The sequence below is a fragment of the Setaria viridis genome, chromosome 7 (assembly GCF_005286985.2).
Source record: "Setaria viridis chromosome 7, Setaria_viridis_v4.0, whole genome shotgun sequence".
Lineage (NCBI taxonomy): Eukaryota > Viridiplantae > Streptophyta > Magnoliopsida > Poales > Poaceae > Setaria > Setaria viridis.
Window position 1 is genome coordinate 10,305,595 of NC_048269.2, and position 23,016 is coordinate 10,328,610.

Genomic DNA, 23,016 nt, shown 5'->3' on the forward strand with positions numbered 1-23,016 from the left:
GGGTATGGGCCGATCGGACGTCTGGGGAAAGTGTACACCTCTGCACAGAGTATGATGTATTCGAATAGCCAAGACTCACGGTCACGAGCTCACTAAGTTAAAGCCCGCATGATTACCTCTGAAACTCTTTGGATGGGAATTAGTGTTTTGGAAATGACGGACGAAGGTCGTGGACTGGATTCCATAGTTAATACCTTGGGACTGGTAGGGGAGGTAAGGACAACAACATTCATTTAATAACATAATTATAACCTTTTTAGAGAGTCTTTGCAAAATTTACATTTTGTAATCCACTTTGCATATGTAGGATGCTTTAGGCATAGGTTCTACCCCTCAACCTTACTCCTTGTCCACCTCCCAAAGTGCATATAATTACCTAGTAATTTTTGGGATTTGCTGAGAACCAACCATAAGTGTACTCAGCCTTGCTTTCATCATGCAGGTATAGATCTCCGGGTGTTCAGACCATCTTGTTACTGGATGGGCACCACTTCGCTGCGCTAAGGTGAAAACCTTTCTTTTATTAAAATATACACCTTTTATTGCTTAAAATACTGAACTATGATGATAACTGTATTAGCCTATTGATCCAGGGACTAATATAGGTGATCAATGGGACTCCCGGAGGGAGGTCCCCACACTACAAGAAATCTGTTAATCTATGACGAACCAAATCTGTCACAGATTGCTGAAAAATCGTCATAAAGCAGCATCTATGACGATTTTTTATAACGTCATGTATTGAGTGTCACAGATTAACGCAGGTGACGTTTTTTTCGCTCCCTTCATTTTCGTCACAGATTAGCACAATCTATAACGATTTTAAACTATCACAAACCACCCTCAGGCCCGTGTAGCCCAGCCCAGGCCCAATGTTTTGTGACAAAAAATGAATGTCACAGATTGTTGCCACGTGGCAGCCAACGTGGCTGTGACTAGTGACGTGGACGTGTGATGTGGACGATGATGTGGATGATGATGTGGGCAATGACGTGGACGTTGATGTGGACATGTGACGTGGATGATGATGTGGCATTCACAGTGACGTGGCAGATGACGTGGACGCTAACGTGGCAGATGACGTGGACGCTGACGTGGCATTCACGGCCCATTTTAGAACTGGGCCACTCAATTGGGCCATTTTTCAGCCCACAAATTCAATCTAAGCCCATATATCACAATGATCATTTCAGCCCATAATACATAGCAAATTATATCAACCCATCAACCAAAATATAATAGGTAGCATACAGTTTGCTTCCTGAAACAGTTATCATGAACAGAAGGTACCAAAAACAGCATACAACTCAGCATACAGTTTGCATAAACAGTTAGAATAAACAGCAGCTACCAAAAACCAAAAATCAATAGCACCAACAGTTAGCTTGGTCGATTTTGACCCAGAATAAGCTGAAGCTTGGCCTCCAACTCAGCTTGCTTCTTGCTCATCTCCTCTTTGTCCCTTATCCTTGTCTGCTCAGTTTCATGCAGTTGCTTTGACAATTCTTCCATTTGTGCGTGCTGGTTGCTGACAATTGATTGAAGTTCAGCATTTTCCCTCTTCTTCATTTCCAGTTGTGCACTCAACCTTGGTCGCTTAATCTGCATTCCCACATTGCGAAGGAACACACTCTTTTTGTTGTTCTGCTCAAGCACTGTAACACACTAAAAAAAAAATCAAAGGCCCAGCCAGCCCAACCCTTTTCCCTGGCCCGTTGCCCCCCCTCCCATCTTATCCAGACCGGTCCTCTCTTCCTTCTCACGTTTCTTCCTCCTTCCCTGCTCTCCCATGGCTTCCCCTCCCTAAATCCCCTCTCTACAGCAGCAAACCCTTGGGGGGAACTAGCAAAACGGATCGAGGACAACAAGAGGAGCAAGAAAGGTGCATCTTCCATGTAGATCGGTCCTTTCCCCATATCTTCCCGCTGCCCTAGGGTTTGGGGAACGACCAAGGTGAGGTGAATCCACTTTAGATCTGCTAATTGATGTTTTTAGGAGGTTCTTGGTCCTGAGGATTAGTGGATTTGTTGGGGAAAACACGGTTTGAAGGTCGATTTAAGGTGTGCTGTCCTGTAGCTCGGGCAGTGCTGATGTCCTTGTAGTTTTGGCGACCTAAACGATTTCTCCTCCAAAAGTGGATCATACAAAAGTTGTAGAGAATTTTGAGATGTAACTGCTGTCCAAGTTTCATATTTTTTGGTGGAGTATACCTTCAGTTATTGAATATTGTTTGGACGCTGTTTCTGAATGTCCAGATTTTTGACAGCAGATGTTCAGAGATGTATTAGATGATCTTAAGGATGGAATTTGTGGAAACCCATAATAACAAAGTTTTAGGTTTCTCAGAGATATATGTCCTGACAAAAGTTTAGAATTTTTGGACAAGGGGTTTGGGAGATATGAATTTTTGTATGCTGCTGCCCGAAATTTCAGACAGATTCTGTACTTCACATTCAACTGCAGTTTTACCCCTCTTTGGATTATGCTAAAAATAAAGGATCTGAACAAAGTTGTAAGATTTCTCCCTTAGTTTTCTAAGATGTATTTGCTTGCTGTCATATCTTTTGTAATTCTAAAGATACAAAAAAGTGAAGCAGCACTGCTGCCGTTAACCTAGGTGATGTTTACCATCGTCGCTTGTTTGACGGGTTGGGCTATATGGGTGCTTTACTTGCTGTGTGCACATGGTTGTTTGAGGATATGTTCTGATCTTATTGTGTCAAAACAGGTGGTAACGCTCCGGATCACGCTTAGAGCGGCTATCTCCTTCTTTGGGAGGCAAGTAACGTAGCGGTGGTTGCTACAAGCTTTAATTTGCTATTTTTCCTACCTCCACCTTAAATTTCAGAATGATAACTTATCCAATATCATCCATTCAATTACAAGTTTATGCACATCTTACTGTTGTTATTACATATGCCTTATTCTTTACTTTATAACTTGGTAATGGCTCTTGTTAGCATAATTATGATGAGGTTTATGTTGTCAAATGAGGAGAGACTTATCTGGTATATGCGGTGTATACTCTCTTTATGCGATCTGTCTTGGCATTGCATTTCATTGCATCACAATGCATGGCATATGGAGTTAATTCGCCGCTTGATAGCCGCGACCGTACCGGTACAGCATCGTTTATTGGGCATAACGGTGCAGCTTCATACTTTGTTGAGTATGAAGGCAGGAGACATGGCATTTGCATTGCATTTGCATTTAGGGTGCTATCGGTTTTCTATGGTATTTATTTGGCAGTGGTGGTGAGAAGTGATTTTTCTCCAAGGTTTGATGACGAATTGGTTTTATTTATGTATGAGGGTGTTGGAGTTATTATTATTATTATTCATTGAGGAGATACACTTACTGATAATAGTTAAACCATGGTCTAATGAACTTGTAGTTTAAATAGCTTGTTAAAGCTAGTTACTTGCTGAGATTTTATATCTCACCCCTATTTTTTTGTTATCCTCTCAGGTACTTGATGGATGGATGCTTTGCTTGGGGGTTGGGAAGTAGCAGCACGTCACACACTTCTCTTTAATCAAAATCCTCTAGTGTGATACTGTAATATTTAAGTCCTTCTCTATGAGAGTCTATTTGTTGCTTAATGATGGTTAAGCTTTGTTAAACCTTGCCTTAATCGTTTGAATATCATGTTAGGATCTTTTATTTATGCTAGTATGCTTTTTCTATTTTCATATCTTATTGTTTCTTGCTTCCGCGGTGTTCCTGATTTAGGGAAGGTGCTGTCAAAAATCTATCCCTTTTGTCCGGTGTGGCTTAGTAGCATCCTAAGGTGGCGTTTGTTTTTTCTTGGGGTGTTACAGTTGGTAATCAGAGCTTAGGTTAATTTAATCCTAGGAAAAATAAAGTCTAATTTGACACACTTGCACTTGTAGGTTGGGTACGGGTACATTGGTGTGTATGGATTATTTTATCTTTATGCATACTTTAAATTGTTGGAGCTTGATATTTGTGTTGTTTGTGTCTTATGGTGGCTGCAGTTATGCCGCCTAAGAAGCAAGGTCGGGCACGACCAGCGAGCGGTGCCCAAGCTGATGGCACTAGTCAAGCAGAATTACTTGCCGCAATGCGTGAGATGCAAAATGAGATGAGGACTTTGAGGCAGGCTGCTCGTGCGGGTGCAGCACAACCTAATCCTACTACCTCTACTCAGGAAGTTGCTGCCCCAGTTGGCCCTGAGAGTGGTGTCTCGCTGAGAGAGTGGGTTGGCATGAAGCTGGATAGTTTTGATGGCAGTGGTACTCCTATTCAGGCTGCTGATTGGTTGTCATATGTGGAGGATAAGATGGAAGCTTTTGAGGTGTCAGCTCATGATCGTGTTCGTTATGGGGCACAATTACTAAAGGGTGAGGCACAGATTTGGTGGAAGGGTGTGCAGTCAGCTCGCACGGCTGCGCATGGTTCTTTAACTTGGCCTGAGTTTGTTAGGCAGTTTGAGAGGAGGTTTTACCCAGTGACCTTCCTGGACAAGATGAAAATTGAGCTAAATAACTATGTGCAGGAAAGGAAGACAGTGGCTGAGTATGAGGTGGGGTTCAACCAGATTGTTCGCTTTGTTCCACATGTGGCCCATGATGATGCAGAGAAAGCAAGGCAATTTCGTCAAGGCCTTAAGCCTTCAATTCACCATGTGTTGGGTGCCTTTGAAGTCACAGACTTTCGCTCCATGGTAGAGAAAGCCTTGGGAGTTGAGATGCAGCTTCAGGTCACAGCTGATCTAAATAAGTCTTTGAGTGGTGACCAGTCTCGTGGTCAGGGTGACAAGAAGGTCCATTCTAGTGGTCATGTTCATAGGAAGGGCAAGTTTCAGCGTCACCAGCCGTACCGTGGTGGTTCGGCTCAGTCTCGTACTCCAGGAGGGAGTACTCCTCAGTATCGTGCCATTCCCAAACCTGGCACGGGGATGGTGTGCTTCAAATGTGGAGATGCGCATCGTCTTCGAGAGTGCCGATGGTCCGGCAAGTGCTCTATTTGTGGTCAAGATCACAAGGACGTGGTTTGTAGGAAGAATCCTGATGCCAAGCTTCGTTGGGAGCTAGTGTCTTCTTCAGCTCCCAATGGTGCATTCCATATGATGGCGGCTGCATCTTCTACTCCTCACCTACCTGCACCGCCACCGCAGCAGCACCTACTTGCACCGCCACCGCAGCAGTACCTACCTGCCCCTACACCTCAGTACTTCCTAGCGCCACCGGTGACTCCATCGGCTGCCCCTACACTTCAGACTGGGGCTTACTGGATGCCCCATGCTACTCCTTCAGCACCCATGGTTCCATGGGCTCCCACTCCGACGGGTCCTACTTCGGGTGCCTCTTCTTCGTCTGGCGTTCCAGGGGCATATGTTATGCCTGCCACTAACGCTAGAGATCGTGGTGACGTGGTAACAGGTATCATCTCAGTTGATTCTTATGATGCTCATGCTCTTTTTGATTCTGGAGCTAGTTTCTCTTTCATCTCAGAGGCTTTTGTTGGTCGTTTGGGTCTTTTTGTTGAAAGGATTGGGGAGGCTATCGTTGTTAGTTCTGCTAGAGGGCTTGTTTCGAGTTCTATAGTTTGTCCAGGCTGTGTTGTCACTCTTGCGGATGAGGATTTTATTGCTAACTTAGTGGTGATTCCGTTGGAGCCTTTTGATGTGATTCTTGGCATGGACTGGCTCTCCCAGTATAAGGCCGTTATCTCTTGTTTCTGGAAAACAATCACTTTGCAAGCACCATCAGGACGAGAGATGATCTTTCAAGGGAGTGGTTTGAAGTACTCTATCTCCTTGTTGTGTCAGTTATTTCCTAATCGATGGACACAAAAAACTGGTATTCTTTTTGTGATGATTGGTGATCAGGAGGTTCCCTTGCGAGTGGATGATATTCTAGTGGTTTGTCGCTATCCAGATGTTTTCCCAGATGAGCTCCCAGGTTTGCCTCCTGAAAGAGAGGCTATTTTCCACATAAAGTTGGTTCCTGGAACGCAACCTATATATAAGACACCATACAAGATGGCTCCTGTGGAGCAGGTGGAGTTAAAGAAGCAATTGGATGAACTTCTTGCTAAAGGGTTTATCCGACCAAGCACGTCACCTTGGGCTGCCCCAGTCTTGTTCGTAGAAAAGAAGGATGGCACTAAAAGACTTTGTGTTGATTATCGAGCACTTAATCAAGTAACAATCAAGAACAAGTACCCTTTGCCTCGTATTGATGCTCTCTTTGATCAATTGAGAGGTGCCAAGGTATTCTCTAAGATTGACTTGCAATCTGGTTACCATCAACTACGTATCAAGGAAGAGGATATTGAGAAGACGGCTTTTAATACCAGGTATGGGCATTATGAGTATGTGGTTATGTCTTTTGGACTAACAAATGCCCCTGCTGTTTTTATGGAGGCCATGAACAGGATGTGCATGAGTACTTGGATGTTTTTGTTGTGGTATTCATCGATGATATCTTAGTTTACTCCAAGTCAGAGGAGGAGCATAAGGTTCATCTCAGTCTTGTCTTGGATGCACTCCGGAAGAACAAGTTCTATGCAAAGTTGAAGAAATGTGCATTTTGGCTTTCTGAAGTGAGCTTCCTTGGTCATGTCATTAATCAACATGGCATTAAGGTGGATACTAAAAACGTTGCCTCAGTGGTGGAATGGCAAAGACCGACCAATGTAACAGAAGTTCGGAGCTTTCTTGGGCTTGCAGGTTATTATCGGCGTTTCGTGCAGGGTTTCTCAATTGTTGCTAAGCCAATGACTAATCTCACTAAGAAGGGTGTTCCATTCATATGGACTAAAGAGTGTGAGGCCAGTTTCCAAACTCTAAAGAATAAGTTAGTGAATGCTCCTATATTGACATTACCTGAGAGCGGCAAACGCTTCACTTTGTATACAGATGCTTCTCGAATCGGGCTTGGTTGTGTGCTTATGCAAGAAGGTAAAGTGATTGCTTATGCATCAAGGCAATTGAAGAAGCATGAGCAAAATTACCCCACACATGATTTAGAGTTGGCTGCAGTTATTTTTGCTCTAAAGATTTGGAGGCATTATCTTTATGGAGAGTCATGTGATATATTTACAGATCACCAAAGTCTCAAATATATTTTCACACAAAAAGAACTCAACTTGAGGCAACGGAGATGGTTAGAATTGATTAAGGACTATGATCTCACTATCCAGTACCATCCAGGAAAGGCAAATGTGGTGGCAGATGCTCTTAGTAGGACAGGTGTTCCTAAGACAGTGATGTCCTTGATTGTTGATATGGATCGCATGGGGGTTTCGTTTTGTTATGCGGGCGTTGCACATCAAGAGACTCAAATGCTTATTCAGTCTCCCATAGTTGATCAGGTGCGTGAGGCTCAACAACATGATCGTTTGCTTCAAGAGGTTCGAAAGAGAATTTTAGGGGGTAGACCACGGGAGTTCACCATAGATGAACATGGTGCTATTCGCTTTAGAGGGCGTCTTTGTGTGCCACAAAATTCTGATGTGAAGATGGATATACTTAGGGAGGCACATCGAACACCTTACACAATTCACCCTGGTGAGACCAAGATGTATCGGGATTTAAAGAAAAATTTTTGGTGGAAAAGGATGAAAGTTGATGTTGCCAAATATGTAGCATCTTGTGGAATTTGTCAGCAAGTTAAGGCAGAACATAAAAAGCCTGCGGGTTTATTACGGCCTTTGGAGATCCCTAAGTGGAAATGGGAACATATCACCATGGACTTCGTGGTCGGGTTACCTCGCTCACCTCGAGGGAGAGATGCCATATGGGTTATTGTGGATAGACTCACTAAGTCTGCACATTTCATTCCTATGAAGTCAACTAGTTCAGCACCAGATTTGGTTCCCTTATACATGAGAGAAGTGCTAAGGCTTCATGGTGTGCCAAAGTCCATTGTTTCTGATCGAGATCCCAAGTTTGTGTCTAACTTTTGGCGAAGCTTGCATAGTGCATTGGGCACAAATTTGACTCTTAGCACTGCTTTCCACCCTCAGACTGATGGTCAGTCGGAGAGGACTATTCAGACCTTAGAGGACATGCTTCGTGCTTGTGTTCTTTCATGGAAAGGTAGTTGGGAGGATCATCTATCTTTGGCAGAGTTCGCTTATAATAACAGCTATCAAGCTAGTATCAAGATGGCTCCATTTGAGGCTTTGTATGGTAGAAAGTGTATTTCTCCCATATGCTGGGAAACTTTGGGTGAGAGATCTTTGATTGGTCCAGATTGGGTCCGAGAGACATCTGAAAAGGTGCGGGAGATACGACAGAATCTGTTGGCTGCTCAGAGCCGGCAGAAGAGTTATGCTGATGTGAGGAGGCGAGATCTAGAGTTTGCAGTGGGTGACCATGTTCTTCTTAGGGTATCGCCAACCAAAGGTGTTGTGAGGTTTGGCACCACAGGAAAGCTTAGCCCAAGGTACATTGGTCCGTTTGTGATCACAGCCCGTGTTGGCAGTTTGGCATATCGCTTGCAGCTTCCAGAATCATTGAAGCAAGTGCACAATGTTTTCCATGTATCTATGTTAAGAAAATATTTGAGGGATCCTGAGCACAAGATTGATTTGGAGCCACTTATTGTGGAGCCAAATCTAATTGTGGAATGTCACCCAGAACGTATCTTAGACTCATCCGAGCGAGTCATGAGAAAGAGGACCATCAAATATGTCAAGGTTCTATGGAGTAATCAGTCTGAGCGTGAAGCGACTTGGGAGCTCGAGGACCAAATGCGCAAGAAGTACCCACAACTCTTTGAGAGCGGTAAGTTTTAATTTATCAAGTTGGTATACCTTTGAGTAGTTAAATTCGGGGACGAATTCTTTAAAGGAGGGGAGAATGTAACACACTAAAAAAAAATCAAAGGCCCAGCCAGCCCAACCCTTTTCCCTGGCCCGTTGCCCCCCCTCCCATCTTATCCAGACCGGTCCTCTCTTCCTTCTCACGTTTCTTCCTCCTTCCCTGCTCTCCCATGGCTTCCCCTCCCTAAATCCCCTCTCTACAGCAGCAAACCCTTGGGGGGAACTAGCAAAACGGATCGAGGACAACAAGAGGAGCAAGAAAGGTGCATCTTCCATGTAGATCGGTCCTTTCCCCATATCTTCCCGCTGCCCTAGGGTTTGGGGAACGACCAAGGTGAGGTGAATCCACTTTAGATCTGCTAATTGATGTTTTTAGGAGGTTCTTGGTCCTGAGGATTAGTGGATTTGTTGGGGAAAACACGGTTTGAAGGTCGATTTAAGGTGTGCTGTCCTGTAGCTCGGGCAGTGCTGATGTCCTTGTAGTTTTGGCGACCTAAACGATTTCTCCTCCAAAAGTGGATCATACAAAAGTTGTAGAGAATTTTGAGATGTAACTGCTGTCCAAGTTTCATATTTTTTGGTGGAGTATACCTTCAGTTATTGAATATTGTTTGGACGCTGTTTCTGAATGTCCAGATTTTTGACAGCAGATGTTCAGAGATGTATTAGATGATCTTAAGGATGGAATTTGTGGAAACCCATAATAACAAAGTTTTAGGTTTCTCAGAGATATATGTCCTGACAAAAGTTTAGAATTTTTGGACAAGGGGTTTGGGAGATATGAATTTTTGTATGCTGCTGCCCGAAATTTCAGACAGATTCTGTACTTCACATTCAACTGCAGTTTTACCCCTCTTTGGATTATGCTAAAAATAAAGGATCTGAACAAAGTTGTAAGATTTCTCCCTTAGTTTTCTAAGATGTATTTGCTTGCTGTCATATCTTTTGTAATTCTAAAGATACAAAAAAGTGAAGCAGCACTGCTGCCGTTAACCTAGGTGATGTTTACCATCGTCGCTTGTTTGACGGGTTGGGCTATATGGGTGCTTTACTTGCTGTGTGCACATGGTTGTTTGAGGATATGTTCTGATCTTATTGTGTCAAAACAGGTGGTAACGCTCCGGATCACGCTTAGAGCGGCTATCTCCTTCTTTGGGAGGCAAGTAACGTAGCGGTGGTTGCTACAAGCTTTAATTTGCTATTTTTCCTACCTCCACCTTAAATTTCAGAATGATAACTTATCCAATATCATCCATTCAATTACAAGTTTATGCACATCTTACTGTTGTTATTACATATGCCTTATTCTTTACTTTATAACTTGGTAATGGCTCTTGTTAGCATAATTATGATGAGGTTTATGTTGTCAAATGAGGAGAGACTTATCTGGTATATGCGGTGTATACTCTCTTTATGCGATCTGTCTTGGCATTGCATTTCATTGCATCACAATGCATGGCATATGGAGTTAATTCGCCGCTTGATAGCCGCGACCGTACCGGTACAGCATCGTTTATTGGGCATAACGGTGCAGCTTCATACTTTGTTGAGTATGAAGGCAGGAGACATGGCATTTGCATTGCATTTGCATTTAGGGTGCTATCGGTTTTCTATGGTATTTATTTGGCAGTGGTGGTGAGAAGTGATTTTTCTCCAAGGTTTGATGACGAATTGGTTTTATTTATGTATGAGGGTGTTGGAGTTATTATTATTATTATTCATTGAGGAGATACACTTACTGATAATAGTTAAACCATGGTCTAATGAACTTGTAGTTTAAATAGCTTGTTAAAGCTAGTTACTTGCTGAGATTTTATATCTCACCCCTATTTTTTTGTTATCCTCTCAGGTACTTGATGGATGGATGCTTTGCTTGGGGGTTGGGAAGTAGCAGCACGTCACACACTTCTCTTTAATCAAAATCCTCTAGTGTGATACTGTAATATTTAAGTCCTTCTCTATGAGAGTCTATTTGTTGCTTAATGATGGTTAAGCTTTGTTAAACCTTGCCTTAATCGTTTGAATATCATGTTAGGATCTTTTATTTATGCTAGTATGCTTTTTCTATTTTCATATCTTATTGTTTCTTGCTTCCGCGGTGTTCCTGATTTAGGGAAGGTGCTGTCAAAAATCTGTCCCTTTTGTCCGGTGTGGCTTAGTAGCATCCTAAGGTGGCGTTTGTTTTTTCTTGGGGTGTTACAAGCACACCAGCTACAACTTGAGCCGCAGATTTGGGTTCTTCACCTTCTTTAGGTTGTGCAGCCAGTTGGTTTTCCATTTCAGTCTAGCAAGCAAGCAGCTAACATGATTCAGGATCATGGGGCAGTTTAAAATATCCAAATAAATATGGCACCATTAGGGAGCAGACTTACAATAACCGATTGCACAGAAGGCATAAAGCCTTTCCTTTTCTTGCTGAAGTGGCACGCTTTGAACAAATCGAACGCATCAGGTTCCTTATCCTCGTACTCATCTCCCTGCAAAATTTAGTGTATGTGCTTCAGGATGTGTATAATGAATAATGCACTACAGCAATGTAAAACATGAATAATGCATATGGCAAACAAATGTAGTTGTTCAAGACATCTGCCAGCATCAACTCAAATCCATGATGAACATAGGAATATACCTATATCAAATATGAGCACAAAACAAAAGGTAGTACAGAAGCATAGCATCAACATGAATAGCCAAAGTTGAGATAGCCATCTATTCTTCAAAATCAGTACTTACTGCTACTGAACTGAATTTAACATCATTAGCAGAGATAATTTGGTAGCTTGCATGCAATGATATAAATAGAACAGGAGAGCTTACTGCTACGGAACTAAACTTAACACAATTAGTAGAAATTCCACAACTCACGGAAGGTAACCAAATGAACAATCCTGATGTAGATTCACCATGCAGTCACCATATCAAATCAGCAAGAAAACTCACCGTGTCTCAACATCCGCCCATGTGGCCACACGCCCATGTGCCTCAAACAGGTTAGTACAAGAGTTAATACTATGCATATGAAGCAATGGAATTTATTGGATTTCAGCAGTGGAAATTATTCTGCCCACAAGGCAAGCAGTATGGGGTCAGTTCTTAATGGAGATTAGATGCAGGGTATGTGTTAAGTGCAATTAGTCGATGTCACATGTACCTCCTTGTGCCAACCTAGAACTACATAGCAGCACACTAAGAGATGCTGCTACCAGACAAGTAAGACTAGTTTACTCCATTTTGTATAACCACAAAGCAATCAAGTCAATTATATACTAGTCAATGGTTCAAGAACTTGTTTAGACACACTGATGTTTCACAAGCCCAGTTTCTAGTAAAATAAGTGAATGGTCTTGCCACATCAAGCAAGAATGTACGCATATCATTATGGAAAATAATCTGTAGCAAGAACTAATAATATGCAGTTATACAAACTGATCTATGCAGTTACTACCAAGAACTAATAATATGCAGCAAGAACTAATGATCTACAACAAGTACTAATAAACTGCAGCAAGAACATCATTTGCTAAAATATGATAGAGCAGCATGACAGAATGGATATGCAGTTAACATTATTGAATGTTTAGGCAATACACCACACCCTGAGAGGAGGGGGGTGACCTTTCATGTATAGATGCCAATAGGCTGATAGTACAACAGGAAGCTGTATAGGCTAGAAGTACAAAAGAGAGTGGGAGAGTACAACTGTACATATCTAATAAATATGATAGAACATCGACATGGCAAACTTACCATATTTTCTACAAAAACCGGGTAGCTACGGGAGCCAGTTGTTTGATGTAAGGAAACGTTGCCTCGGTTGTCTTTGTTCTTCTGACATGCCTCAATCCATTCTTCATTACTTGTTGATTTCACAGGAGAAGTCTTTGGAACCAAATGCAGTGGAAAAGGATCAAAATATTGTTGCTTCAGCTTGTGTCGTTGTTGGCGAACTGCAGACTTCATCATTTCAAGGCAACCGTGTTTAACCACATCATCATTTGTGTCAATGTTGAACTTTGCCTATTCAGATAGAAGAACATATATAAGAAATCTAATATCTGATAAAATGAATAGCTTTCAAGACATTTATGACCAGATCGTATAGGATCAAACCATGTAAGGAGCAAATCAAATCTGTAAATGGCAATAAAATTACTATACAACATCTGTTTATGCTTATAATAATGCATATTTTCATGTACTAGGTAGCAGGGTAGTATGCATGCATGGTTCAAAACAGGAAGATGGGGAAAGGCCTTGGAGAATTTACTTACACGAAGTATTCCCAAAAAAGTATCAATCACTGCAGAGCGTCTCTTGTACTCCTTCCAGTGCGTGAGCACAGGCACATGGTTCCTGACTGCAATGTTGCATTCACTTGCAAACTTTGCAGCAATAAGAGGTACCAGGGGCCTGATATTCCCTTCAGGTATGACAATTGGCAGCTTGCCCCGATGAGATCGGTTCATCCTATGGAGACCATGTCCCATATTAACTCCTCGCTTCCTTCGCTCCTATTGTCCTGGTTGTAAATGGCCATTGAAAATGCAATTAGCATACACCAACCAAAGTTGTAATGCAATATCGAATATGGCAAACCATGGTAGACAAACAAACACCTTCATTGGTCCTTGGGTTGCCAGCAATAGGTTGGGCAATGACATCAGTTGTGTCAGCCATGGTGTTGTTGTCATCATACAAGTCAAAACCATCTAAAAATGGTAGGCAGTAAGAACACATTCACCATGCAATCAAAGGCATTTGAATGATAGTTAGAAAGGCTCACCTTCATTGGGCAAATTGTTGTGACCATCACCTGGCAGAATGACATCAGCTCCATCATCTAAAAAATAGTAGGAAGTAAGAGTGCATTCATCAGAAAATCGAAGGTAATAGGATGAAAAAACATGGTAGTAGAACTAGCCTTGAGCATCAGCTTGCAGAATGGCATCAGCTCCATCATCTAAAAAATAGCAGGAAGTAAGAGTGCATTCAACAGGAAATCAAAGGTAATAGGATGAAAAACATGGTAGTAGAACTAACCTTGAGCATCAACTTGCAGAATGGCAGCAGCTGGTTCAACAGCTTGGCTCACATCAGGGTGTGATGGAGGTGGCACATGGTTGTCACTTGGTGCAAGACTAGCCTGTGGAGGTGGCACATGGATGTCACTTGGTGCAAGACTTGCATCAGGCTGGGAAATGCGTCTATTTGACTTTGGCTTTGTAGTAGTTGGGGCAACTGATGCATAAACTCTCTTACGAGAGTGAAACGTGACTCTAGTAGGTGGTGCATCTGATCCCTGGTAGAAATGGAAGCCTAGATTAGTGAATAGAATTTCTAGATAATTATATTGCATTACCAAAAAGATAGCAATATAAGCCCTGACAGGATGGAAGAATTATCACCTTAGCAATGTCATCATCAAACAAATCTTGTTCATAGTCAGATCCAGAATCTTCTCTATTTCTCCATTTTGTCTTGTTATTGTCTTGAGAATTTGTTGTTTTGCTTACATGAATGGGATTGTAAGGAAGAAGACCAAGTTGCTCTAGCCTTTCACTGTTCCTCATGCATTGTCGGAAGCGCAACTCTTCATACGGATGGAGTGGTGCTAGGAATATGTAATGTAACAAGAGATTAAAAATGATCAGTAGAAACAATAAGCATTGACACTAAAATATCAGTACAAACAAAACTTGCTGAGCAAACACTCTTAGAGAAAAAGGGAAAGCTAATGCTGCCAAATTCCAACTAGATTAAGTGCTATAACAAGAGCCTATCCACGTAAGAACAACTCACTTAAGGATAATCTTCAGCCATTTACTACACACAAGAAGCGACTAACAAACACGTGCAGTAAGGTTCTTAACAGAATAATAGATAACCATAACTTAAACTTGGACATGAGCATTCAGAGATTACTAGTTGTACTGCAGAAAGAAGAATTAGGAATGCCCGCACCATGTCACAGATAGCACTACTAAGCAACCAATGTGGACATGAGCACATATACCTGGCATCCCAAGTCCTTTTGTTTTCTTGGGCTAACCCTTCATCGGCATGGTTGGGTGGCGGCTAGGGCTTGGCTTGCAACGGCGTAGTGGCGGATGTGGTGGCAGCTAGGGTTTGGCTAGGGTTTAGCTAGGAGTCGTGTCCGCCGCGCCCATGGAGGTGAATGGAGGAGATGGGGCGAGGCGGTCGGCGGTCGGTAGAGGAGGAGATGGGGGCGCGGCGGCGGCGGCCGAGGAGATGCGGTCGGCGGTGGGAGAGAGAAATTGGGAGAGGTCTGGTGGTAGCCTGGTGGGTGGAGGTGTGGGATTAGATTTAGGGCGCGGGTGGTAGGAGGAGGAGATTACCGAGATACCCTAAAAAATGTGGTGGGATTTTTGGAGGAGGAGGGTACTAGCGTTAATTGGCTCTGCGAAAAAATTTGGGCTGGCGCCATTGGGCCGAAGAAGGAGGCGGGGTGGCCAACTGAATTCAGCCCAGCGCCTTATGTGAAGCAATTTTTTTAAAATTCAAAAAAGGTACTTTTGTGAACCAACTTGTACATAAACTATATTAAATACGATGAATACATTTTTCTCATGTAGTAGGCAACATATAAAGTTATCATGTAGGAGTTCAATAAATTTCTAAGTAGATTTGGTATTTTCTATCAATTAATTGACTTTCAATGTTTTTATTGAAAGTAATTATAAGTTGAACTATGTCCCTCCAATAAGATTTCAAAAATTGCACAAACAATTTTTTTAGGTTCATAAATTCCATTACAGACCATGTATTGGAGATGGAGAAAAATTATGTTGTCTTCTAGAGACAATTCAAAATTTTATCTCCAAGTTAGCATGTAATAATTACAATAATATCTAAATTTGTTCTAAAAATTCTACAAATTGATGTGGCATCATATTTTTGGTTTATAATTAAGCTTGTAAAAAATTAACTATTTTGACAAAGTTGGAGCAAACATTGTTCACAAACGGAGACATCTCTCACATAGTTCATAGTAACTCAAGTTAAACTTTAAGATTTAAGTAGCACTTTACATGTTCGAACTTGTATTCACCTCAAAATTGGATAGAACATTATATTTACCATGAAATTAGTAAATATTAAGTTATGTTACCAATTGTTATGCAAAAAACATGTTTTATCTACTTTATTTGGTGGAAGAAAAGGAGCTATATAAAAACGATACATAAAATATCAATTTCGTAATGTAGTATGCAAACAAATGAGACTACATGAAATTTCATGATTTTACAAAAATTTAGAAAAAAAAACCAACAAATTTGAAGTTACTATGACCGAGAAATACTAGTTACAAGTTCTAAGTATAGATTAAAAAGAAAAACCTACTGCGGGGAGCAACCTCAGCGCGCCACATAGTCTAGGTTGAAGCAACTCAACCAACCCGGTGCCGCCACATGGTCGCGAGATGTCCACTAGAAATTTTGTATATAAAATAAACCATCTTCATTTCAACGCAAGTGTAGTAGTGGTCCAGTGGTACTTCCTGCACTCTTCCTTGACTGAGGTCGCGGGTTTGATCCCTGCGGTCTGCTTCTTTTTGGAAATAAAAAAAAAATCCTGCTCCATCGCGGAGCCGAACTGTGGCCTGCCCTGTCCCAAGAGCACAACCATTGAGCTAATCACGTGTATTCATTTGTTAGGGATCTAAAATTTAGTTTTCACTAATAACGAGTCCATTTGGGCCAAGTTAGTAAACATACTGCTTTCAGACTTTAGTACGTATGAAATTGTTGTCAACATCCGCTGATTCTGAAGTTCATGAATTCAGCAAGAACATGTTGAAAACATACTGCTTTTAGTAAACATCATCACAGCATTATAAGAAATTGTTGTCAGAACATGCAAATCAGCCCCAGACATGAGCATAAAATAAAAATATTTAGCCTCCAGAATCTGAACACATTTTTCGCATCAAGGTAGCTTGACCACTTGGCCGTAACAAAAATATTGAGCCCCACGTCATGACGCCTCCCTAAATTGCTAACCCTACCGGCATCGACGCACAATGCAGACAAGGCATCGCAGAGCTTCACCTCCAATCCTCCACGGCTCCACATTCTGTAGGATGCAAACAAGTCAGTGATCAACCAGCAAAATTTAAACAATAACCAAACTTGTGAGTCGAGGAGGTGAGAAACAAAAGGACATTTAGTGAGAGAGGATTGTTTGGGTAGCTGCATAGTTCTCTTAAAATTTAAACACTTTTCTGAAAAGCACACTCATGGCAAAAATAATAAATTATGAAACGCATTCTGTCTCCACAGCTGGTAGTAACAAATTATTATTGTGTCCATTACATCAATGATGTAATCATGATCAGTAAAGGAACTTGTTGGCAAAGATACACTCAAGATCCTAAAAAAATAAACATTGTTGAACTACTAGCCATTTGACGACATTAATCAGAATGAGATACAGGACATCAAGTAACTTTTCATCGACATTAAATAAAACCAGAGGATCATTACCTTTCTTGATTATTCTCATTGATGTTTGGACCATACTCCAACTTCTCCAACTTTGTATCTAGGTCATTCTCCATTTTGCCACACTAATTGCTGGATGCGATGATTCTATATTGTTTGCTAGCTTCTCAGATCTCTCAGCTTTGACATGAACATCACGGCAACAATAATAAAACCTGTGAGCTGAGAAATGACAACACAAAAGGACATTCAGTGAGAATAATCCAGAAATATAAAATAATTGTCCAACAATAACAAATGATCAAGTGCAGAAAATGCCCAATTTATCCAGAAATATAAGAAAATAATTGTCTTGGACTAACTGCTTATCTAAAATACACATTCATCGGAAACAGTAAGTTAAGGACAGCATTGCTTCTTTAGAAGTGTTGCATAAAGTTATGTGCAACACTAACAAATACTCAATAGAATAGAATTAGTTATGGAGATGAACAGAAGCTTGCAAAAAAGTGACAAGAATCCTCACCACTGTCAATTTAAAAACCTAGCACAACCCTTTGGTAGCAGTTATTCGTCATCACTGTCAACATCAATTGTAGCACCTCCTTCATCATCGCTACAATACTCGAAAAGTGTGTCATCTTCTTCCTCTTCACCATCAGTGTGATGCCCTTCTTTGTGGCTTTCTTGAACCAACCGAGCAATTTCAGCAGCTTCAAAGATAGGGCCTTGTTCATCATTTCTATTCAAAGGAATATCATATGACATGTCTATCACTGATTCTCTCCTTCCATCCTCATCACAGCATTCGTCCTCTTGATATGCAGCAACATTATATTGTGCGGACTCGGTTTCCCTTATAAAGATGCCTATGGTCATATGTCTGCACAACTTGCCAATTTTTACCCAACTTGGTGTCTGCCAAATAGAAGACCTTCCTAGCTTGAGTGGCCAAGATTAAAGAATCATCCTTATACCATAGACTTCCAACATTGATGCTTTTAAAGAAGCCATCATATTGAAGTTCAGTCCTCTTCCCATCAAGTTTAAACCAATCACATTTAAACAAAACTACTGTCCTCTCATCAGAATGATATTCTAACTGAATTATCTCTCTCAAGGTTCCAAAAAAAAGAATGAACTGACCATTATGTGTACCTTCTGTCATTACTCCACTGTTCTGTGTTTTCTTATTCTTGTCACGATCAACAGTGTTAAACCTCACACCATTCACTATGCATGAGGTGTATTTCTTGACTCTGAAATCAGGACCACATACCAAGGAAAAGATATCGTCATCCACCTCTTCTTCATGAGTATCCCGCCACCTAATGATCTGGCACATGCAACACATACACATTAGAATTTCAGGAAAAAAAGCGAGAAATATGTGGATGTAAACTAACATGATTCCTAACCAAGCTTGAAATCTTAGTTGAATTATTCTTTCAATGTTAGGCACTCCTTCCCTCTCTAATTCATCTCTAAACATTCTGAAAAAAAAATAGAAGTTACCATATGTGCAACACAAAGGTGGCAAAAAAAATAAGACAATAATTACAACTTACTTAACATATTTCTCAACTTGACTACAGTTGTTAAGCACATACCACACCATTTGATCAAAGTTATTTTCATCATATTTCAGTTCAGATGCGGAAGTAAAACGAACTCCATGCCCAAAAACATCAACACTGTATGCCTCTTCATCAGAAAAACCTAAATTCCTTGGTTCCCGATTAAATCTTGTTTCAACATCATCCATGTATTTAGAGCAAAATGTCAGGCATTCATCAGCAATATATGCCTCGGCAATTGAGCCTTCTGGCCATGCCCTATTCCTCACATAGCGCTTCAAAGTGTACAACCGCCTTTCAATTGGGTACATCCAACCATATTGCACAGGACCTCGGAGTAATGCCTCATCAGGTAAATGGACAGCAAGGTGCATCATGACATCAAAGAAAGCAGGGGGAAAAAATTTCTCAAGCTTCACCAAAATAATAGGGATCTCTTTCTTCATTTCAGCCAATACATCCTTGTTAAGTGTTCTGCTGCATAATTCCCTAAAAACTTCCCTAACTCCGCTATTGCTTCATAAATGTCCTTGTCCGAAAATCCTCTCATGGCATCAGGTAAGATTCTTTGCAAAAGAATGTGAAAATCATGTGTTTTTAACCCTTGTACCTTGGTTCCATTAGCATTTACACATCTTGAGATATTGGAAGCAAATCCATCTGGAAACTTCACCTCATGTAAAAATTTACAAAAGGCCTCCTTTTGTTTTGTGGACAAGGTATATCGAGCACGAGGCATCTCACCATCCTCTCTAAATTGCAGCTCCTCTCTAATTCCCAAATCTTTCAGATCAAGTCTGGCTTTAGCTGTATCCTTTGTCTTCCCAGCTATGTTCAGAATTGTCCCAATGAGGGCCTCACATATGTTTTTCTCAATATGCATAACATCAAGATTATGTCTCAACTTCAAATTTTTCCAATATGGTAACTTCCATAAACTAACCATCCGGCTCCAAATTCGCCACACATGACCCCCTTCCATGTCAGAACGCTGCCTCTTCCCACATTCTTGTTGCTTCCCAGGTCTAACATCTTTAACTTTCTCCAATTCAGCTAGAAACTCTTCTATAGAGAATTGACTTGGTTGGTCATTGCTTTCATGAAGTCTAGCAAACTCATTGTTTCTCCGCAAACGATGTCCTTTTGAAGGAATCGAAAATGCCCAATATACCCAATTTTGCTCCTTAGTCTGTATGAAAGAGGGTGGTTGTCACAATGAGTACATGCAAAATAGCCTTTTGTGGTACGCCCTGAAAGAGTACTCAAAGCTGGGTAGTCATGGATGCACCATAGAACTGCAGCATGAAGGCTAAATGTTTGACGAGTATTAGCATCATAAGTACGCACACCCTTCCAAAGCTCAAGTAAATCTTCTATAAGAGGCTCTAAAAATACATCAAAGTCCTTCCCAGGTGATTTAGGTCCTGGAATAAGCAAAGCCATCATGAAGTTTGACTCCTGCATGCATGCCCAGGGTGGAAGGTTGTATGGCACAACAAGTACAGGCCACATGTTGTATCTTGAGTTCTGTTCTGAAAAAGGATTGAACCCATCAGTAGCAAGTCCAAGTCTAAGGTTTCTTGCATCTTTCACAAAATCTGGATATACTCGGTCGAAATGTTGCCATGCCTCGCCGTCAGCTGGGTGGCTCATTTCCTTCTCACTAGGCTGCCTTTTTAACTTGTGCCATTGTGCTTCTTCTGATGCTTCTTTGGTTGCAAACATCCTTTTTAACCTAGGTGCCAATGGAAAATGCCGCAACACTTTCTGTGGTATCTTCTTCCTTTCTGGGTCTTTCCATCTTGAGAGACCACAAACAGGGCAATTGTCATACTTGGCATATTTCTTTCTGAATAGCACACAATTATTGTAGCACACATGTATTGATTCATATCCGAGACCTAATTCTTTTAGAAGACTCTTTGCATCATTATATGATTTTGGGAGTGTATTGCATTCCGGGAATGCCTCAGCCAATAGCTTCATTACTGCAGAAAAAGCAGAATTGCTTATCCTATATAATGACTTCATATGAAGCAGCCTTACCACAAAAGAGAACCTTGAAGATTTGGTAAAACCAGGATAAAGTTGACGCTTTGCCTCTCTCATGGCCATTTTAAAAAATGAATCTTATTCCTGAGGTTCTGCATTACCTTCCTGAATTTCTCCATCATGTCTTGTTTGTTCTTCTGCAGTGTGTAGGCCTCCTAAAACCGCTTCTAAAGGATCAACACCATAGTTGTCATCCTCTGTCAGTTCTACATCATGTACAGAACAATCATCTACATCATGCACATGAATAGGATCATCAATAACATCTACATTCAAGTTCTCTCCATGATGAATCCATCGAGTATAAGTATTGTCCATTCCATTCATCAATATGTGCTTCTTCACTCCAGCCTGACATAGGTATTTCTGATTAAGGCATCTACCACATGGGCATAGAATTTCAACATTGTCACTGAATTTTCCATGAATGAAGCTCATAAATTCTTTCACACCAGCAATGTAGTTAGGGGAAAATAATTTTTTATGCACCCAAGATCGATCCATCTGTTCAACCATAGCACAACAACCAAAATGAACAAGTCGATCTACACCAATTCAAAAGCAACACTCAACACAGCTTACAAAAAAATTACAGATACCTTTGTCAAGGCCGTTGTTGAGGTGGGGGAAAGGGATGCCTCGAACCAGCAGGGTCGCAAGCCTGTGATGCCGTCGCTGTCGTGCTCCCGAGGCCGTTCATGCTAAGACGGCAATGGCGGGCAGCGGCCATGTGGAATGAGGCGGCAGCAATGGCGGGGACTGGTGCCGCGGATGGCGTGCCAATGGTGGGCGGCGGGAAGGGGACGGAGTGGACGGTGGCGACCCTGCTGGTGGATGGTGGACGATGGCAATGGTGGGATGATGGGGACGGAGTCCACGGCGGCGCAGCAGCAGGTGGAGACGGTCGGTAGATATCAGATCTCGATCCAATCGATTTTCCAAGTCGTGTGTAGTTTAACCAATGAGACAAATAGTATATATAAGTGAATTTCATCTATTGAACACAAGAGAACAAGTAGCTCAGTGGTTAGGCCAGCTGTCCACTTCCATGAGGTCGCAGGTTTAAGCCTCTTTGGTCCGCACCTTTTTTTTGGTTTTTAAACAATATAGTGGCCGACGTGGCCCATGAGCAGCAGCGGCCGTCGTGGCCCGACGTGGCGGAGCGTCCGCACCTTTTTTTTTGGATTTAAATTAAAGTGGCCGATGTGGCCCAAGAGCAGCAGCGGCCCAAGCCGAGCAGCAGCACAGCAGCAGGCCCAAGAGCAGCAGTGGCCCGACGTGGCCGAGCGGCCCAAGAGCTGTTAGATGACGTGGACTCAAATACAAGCACTTCTTAACAAACCAGAAACAGTCATAACATCACATGTAGCTTAACGGTGAACATGTGTGCCTCTCTCACATGAGATCTTAGGTTCTAATCCATTCTACGACACTTATTTCCTTTTCTTTTTCCCTATTTTCAGATTCAAATATTATATTTGCTTTTCTTTTTCCGGTTACCCTCATTTTTTTTCCAAAAATTAGTGTCATGACAATTCTAAATTGAATTGATAATCACGATGAATTTATTATAATGTTACTGATTTTGGACCACTTCGTGACGAATTTATTATTACGTCACAGATTTTGGGCCGCTTCGTGACGAAATTGAAAAAACATTACTGTATTACGGGCCTCATATCCACTATGACAGATTCATGACAGGAAATTGAAAATCATCACAGATTGTGTACAGTTAGTGACGTTCTCTGAAATCGTCACAGAAAATTCATCATAGATTAACAGGTTTCTTGTAGTGCCACACATAGGGACTTCTTTCTCTTGAATATGCATCAACTGTCCAATTTCTTCTAAGAGCAGTGTAATTCACAATATCAATTTCGTCATCATCTGCATTACTTTCTTCCATCTCCTCATCACTATCATCACCTACCACTGAAGATTTAGCCTCCAATTTATTTGGATTAGGATTGTAATCTGCATCATTTGGGTCATCATCATCCTTTCTTGCCCTTAGATGAACTTCCCACTTTAGGCTTGCGAGTAAAAGTCTTGACAACCCGGCAAAGTGCATCCCTGTCATAAACATGTCACGTGTATAAGCAATGATTGAATCAAATAGATAAGTG

At 41.5% G+C, this 23,016-nt stretch overlaps 2 pseudogenes; both read right to left on the bottom strand.

Moving 5' to 3' along the window:
• Positions 1 to 1,380: 1,380 nt before the first annotated feature.
• Positions 1,381 to 17,374, bottom strand: LOC117864575 (uncharacterized; annotated as a pseudogene).
• A 393-nt stretch (positions 17,375 to 17,767) lies between these two features.
• Positions 17,768 to 21,391, bottom strand: LOC140223417 (uncharacterized; annotated as a pseudogene).
• Positions 21,392 to 23,016: the final 1,625 nt, after the last annotated feature.